This window comes from Macaca nemestrina, chromosome 3 (genome assembly GCF_043159975.1).
Source record: "Macaca nemestrina isolate mMacNem1 chromosome 3, mMacNem.hap1, whole genome shotgun sequence".
Taxonomy (NCBI): Eukaryota; Metazoa; Chordata; class Mammalia; order Primates; family Cercopithecidae; genus Macaca; species Macaca nemestrina.
This window is the reverse complement of record NC_092127.1, coordinates 121,982,103-121,987,987: the sequence shown is the minus strand read 5'-3', so window position 1 is coordinate 121,987,987 and position 5,885 is coordinate 121,982,103.

The window sequence follows — 5,885 nt, the reverse complement described above, 5'->3', positions numbered from 1 at the left end:
ATTTAAAAAGTAAATAATTTTTATTTTATAAGTATTGTTTACAGGCTTGACTGCAATGAAAAAATAAAATTTTAGTAGAATATTGAGTCACATTTAAAAGCCTGAAAGAAAGGGCTGTTTAAAGTTAGAATTTTCTTACACTACTAAGGTCAGATTTAAGAGAAAAGCAGTTAAGATGCCTGAAGTCTGAAAATGCAGGTTTATAGACTTACATTTCCTGTTTTTACCTTAAAGAACTGCTACCTTGCTGAGCATATGCGCGTGCGCGCGCGCACACACACGCGCACACACACACACACACACACTACAAATTATAATGGACTATTTTTGTCTCTGGTACATTGAGCTAGATGAGAAAGATACTTAAATATGGGCATTAACGTTCCATTGAGACTCAGTAAAAAGACTTTTAGAGTAAAACCTATATTGTTTTCTAAATCAAAGCTCTATCAAATGAATACTCTTTAAAGCCCCCCACCAAAACAATTTTCTTTATCAATATGGTAATATATTCATTTTGAAATAGTGTAAGGAAGACATCTATTTTCAGACATGAGCAAACATGTCTAATTAAAATAAAAATGTACACATATAAAATTAGTCTATTTCATTTGTAACTATACTTGTTATACTTAAACGATACTTAGAGTTAACGTTTATCAAATGCTTATATTTCATTTTTTTTCAGAATTCAAGTAGATAAAAATGAGATTAATGATAGAAATTGATGTGAAAAAAGGATTAATGACACACAATTTAATGTACTGTAAGGATCAAGTTAACTGGTTTACTTTCATAAGCAAGACAAATAATCTACTTTTGTTCTAAATTCCAGTAGTATAAACTATTGGAAGAAACAAGATTATTATCAGGTCTATTATTCTTCTACGTTTTAAGAGCCCATCATGCTGACCAATAGTTATTCAGTAAATTCTCCGTTACCTAGGAAAAAAAAAAAAAACCCTCAGTCATAGTTGCAAATACTATGTCTCAGCTGAGATGAGGATAAGAATCTAAGAGATTTTGTTATCATCCACATAGAACAATTGACTAAATTGGAGATTAGAAGGAGAGAAAGAATAGGAGGATCTCCAATATCACTCACAGGCTGTTTTCTTAATTTTGAGCATCTTAAAAAGAGTATGCATTGATTACTTTAAACCTGTGAAAACAAATTACAACGTGTTCACAGATTTACAGACATATATAAAAATCTTTAAAACATATATGTGATTTTATATAAGAATCTCTAAAATAGTAAACTTGACTCTAAAAATTTGTATAGCTCATTTTGTTTGTCACTTGTAAGACTGGCTGCTTTACTGAAAGCTTAAAGTATCTGCAACAGTTAGAATATCAACACCAACTAAACTTACTTTTTACCACTATTTAATCAAAATTTTAAATGGGTTTTTACATCTTCATATTACACTACACATGGAATATCACACTTTAGTATTCACAGTAGGGATTACTATACTTATAGTCAAATAAAGTTTTTACATTCAAAATTTTAATTATTTGAGACGTTTACATTGATGTAGTCTACTATTTATAAATGTGCTCCTTAGGAAAAAAGAATTTGAGCAGTCATTTTAAAGGCATCCAGCAGCATTTTGGTCAACAATGACGCTGAACACAGTTGGTGTTATATGTCTTTCACGTTGAGTTTTCATCCAATAGGAAGCTACTTTTCTAATGGTAATCTCACATAGATTCCGTTAGAGAAACAGACACAGAACAAGGCATTCAATTTTTTTCTAAAAATTCCATTAGTTTTCATTGTTTTTCTCCCCTGTGGTATCTTTACAAACATGAAGCTGAATTTGCCAGCTTAGTTTTACTTTAATATGCATACTAAACACAACTTGGCAATATTTTTACTAGACCAGCTCTTAAGTAAGCTTTTCAAATCAAACAAAGAAAAATAGTTGTTGTAATAAAAGAATTACCTTTAGCAGATTGAGCATTAGTCCTATTTATTGATAACTAGAGATATACTACGTTTTTAAAAAAGAAAACAACTGTGATTTCTATAAATAATTACATTTACAAATATTTATAAGGTTTTATGAGTCACCATATTGCACTTATCTTTAATTTGTTCCATTGTTAATATTCTGTAGAATAATAAATAATAATAAATAAGGGAGACATTCTTGTAAGATTTTTATGCAAATAACTGTCTCACAGCAGCTTTTTCAATAGCTTGGAATTGCTTACCCAAAGGCCACATGAGAATATTTTAGATGAAATTAAAATTTGAATGGGTAGACTGAGTAAAGCAGATTTTTTTCACAAATATGAGTGGGCCCCACCTAACCAGTTGAAGATTTGACTAGAGCATAAAGGCTAATCCTCCCTCAAATAAAATGGAATTTCTCCTGCCTGATTACCTTGGCCTGGGACCTCAGTGTTTTCCTCACATTGGACTTGAACTCAAATATTAGCTCTTCTCAGGTCTTGTGACTGCTGTCCATGGGACTGGACCTTATACCATTGAGTCTCCTGATTCTCAGGACTTTGATCAGATTGGAGTTAAACTATCAGATCTCCTGTGTCTCCAATGTGCTAATTGCAGATCTTGGTACTTAGCCTCCAAAATCATGAGAGCCAGTTCCTTTTAATAAATAGTTCTCTGTATACATGGACATCCTATTGATCCTATTTTTCTGGGAAACCTTGACTAAAATAACTTACATTCTTTATAACCACTTAACTTTGGCTCCCTGACTGTCCCTTCTTCCCAAATGCTTTCTCTGAATTGTTGCTTGAATTGTTTTTCTCACTGATATATCTGAATATTTCATTCATTTCTTTGTATTTTATGCTTTTTTTATTATCATATATTGATATTGTAACAGAATAATATTTAAATATTAAATATATGGGCCGGGCGCGGTGGCTCACGCCTGTAATCCCAGCACTTTGGGAGGCCGAGGCGGGCGGATCACAAGGTCAGGAGATCGAGACCATCCTGGCTAACACTGTGAAACCCCGTCTCTACTAAAAATACAAAAAATTAGCCGGGCGAGGCGGCGGGCGCCTGTAGTCCAGCTACTCGGGAGGCTGAGGCAGGAGAATGGCGTGAACCCGGGAGGCGGAGCTTGCAGTGAGCCGAGATCGCGCCACTGCACTCCAGCCTGGGCGACTAAGCGAGACTCTGTCTCAAAAAAAAAAAAAATAAATAAATAAATAAATAAATATATGGACATTGTAGTAGGATAGTATCTCCTCTTTAATTAATTCATTCCCAGTTGAGCTGACATGTGGGGAAATAAACAATAAACTGCTTAACAAATAACATGCATATTGTAATTTCTAGTGCTCATTAATACTAAGAAGAAAAATAACATTTATGAGGGGATTCTAACTAATAGAATATTGTCATTTTGAATAAAGTGGCTAAGGAAGATCTTCATGAGGAAATGATAACTGGACAAAGATAAGAGATAGTCCTAAATGTCTAAGGAAAGTTTATTGTTTATCTTTTCACATTCAAAGTCAATGAGAAAAGAAATTTTTTCCTGGTGTATTATTACCCATTTGCCTAGCACAGTGCATGGTGCATTTTTAATATACAAACTTGAATTGTATATACAGTGAAAATATCTTTAATCATGAAAACGAAATGAAGACTTTCTTAGACAATCAAATTCTGAGGGAATTCATCAGCACCAGACCTGTTCTATAGGAAGTGTTAAAATGTTCTTCGATCTGAAAGAAAAGGACCTTAGTGAACAAGAAGAAATCATTTGGAGGTATAAAACTCACCAGTAAGCCAGGCACAGTGACTCAAGCTTGTAATCCCAGCACTTTTGGGAGGCCGAGGTGGTGGATCACCTGAGGCTAGGAGTTCAAGAACAGCCAGGTCAACATGGCAAAACCCTATCTCTATTAAAAATACAAAAATTAGCTGGGTGTGGTGGTGGACACCTGTAACCTCAGCTACTTGGGAGCCTGAGGCAGGAGAATCACTTGAACCTGGGAGGCAGAGGTTACAATGAGCCAAGATAATGCCACTGCACTCCAGCCTGGGCAACAGAATGAGACTTCATCTCAAAACAAACAAATCAACAAACCAAAAAACCTCACTGGTTCCACTGATAGTAATAAATACTCAGACAAAATATTATAACAGTGCAATCAATTGTGGTGTATAAGATACTTGTATCTTTAGTAGAAAGACTAAAAGAAAAACCTATCAAAAATAATAACTATAACAACTTCACAATAAATAAATAGTATAACATTAATAGAAACAACAAAAAGTTAAGGAGATGCACTTAAAGTGCAGAGTGTGTTATTAGTTTTCTCTTTGCTTGTTAGTTTTTGCCATTGGTGTTAAGTTGTAATCAGTTTAAAACAATAAGTATAAGATGTTATTATAAAAATTATTGGTAATCTCAAATTTAAAAAACCTACAACACATGAACAAAAAATATAAAGCAAAAAATTAAAACATAGAAGCAGAGAAAATCCTCTTAACAAAATGGAAGAAAGAAAGAAGACAAAAAAGGAGAGAAGACTATAAAACAACCAGAAACAAATAAAAAAATACTAGTAGTTAGTCCTTACTTATCAATAACACTGAATATAAATGCACTAGACTATCCAAAAAACAGAGTGTTTGAATAGATTTAAAAAATGAAAACAAGACACAATAATTGCCTGTAAAAAAGCATGATTTACATATAAAGATACACATCTTTATTTAATAAAATAAAAGCATGAAAAAGGATATTTTATGAAAATGGAAATAAAATAGAGCAGGAATAGCCACATTTATATCTTATAAAATAGATTTCAATATATAAACTATAAAAAGAGACAAAGAAGGTGATTATATAATGATAAAGAGGTCAATTCAGGAAGAGAATATAAAAATTATAAATATATATGCACCCAACACTGGATCACCCAGATAGAAAAGCAAATATTAAAGAGAGAGATAGACCCTAATAAAATAATAGCTGGACATTTCAACTCCCCACTTTCAGCATTAAATAGATCATCCAGACAGAAAATCAACAAAGAAACATAGGAATAATGTGCACTATAGACAAATGGACCTAATGGATATTTACAGCACATTTCTTCCAATGACTGTAATACACAGTCTTCTTTTCAGCAGATGGAACATTCTCAAAGATAGACCCTATATTGGATCACAAAACATGTCTTAAAACATTCAAAAAAAATGAAATCATATCAAGCATCTTTTCTGATCAAAGTGGAATAAAATTAGAAATGCACAGTGTGAGGAACTTTGAAAATAACAGAAACACATGGAAATCAACCAATATGCTTCTCAATGGCCAGTGAGGTCAATGAAGAAATCCACAAGAATATTTTTTAAACCCTGGAAACAAATGAAAATGCAAATACAGCATACCAAACCCTATGTGACACACCAAAAGCAGTACTAACAGAAAAATTTCTAGCAATAAGTGCTCTCTGTCTCTCTCTCTCTCTCTCTCTCTCTCTCTCTCTCTCTCTGTGTATATACACACACACACACACACACATATGGAAAAAATTAAACTAATGATGCATCCTAAAGAACTAGAAAAGCAAAAACAAATCACTCAAAATTAGAAGAAAAGAAGTAACAATGATTAGAGCAGAAATAAATGAAATTAATCCCCCCCAAATAACAAAACGATAATGAAATAAAAAGTTGCTTTTCTGAAAAGATGAACAAAATCAACCAACATTTAGCCAGACTAGCTAATAATAAAGAGAAGATTAAGATAAATAAAGTCAGAGATATAAAAGGAGACATTACAACTGATACCACAGAAATTCAAAAGATCATTAGAGACTGTATTAGTCAGGGTTCTCTTATAGGAACAGAACAAATGGAATATATACACATACATATG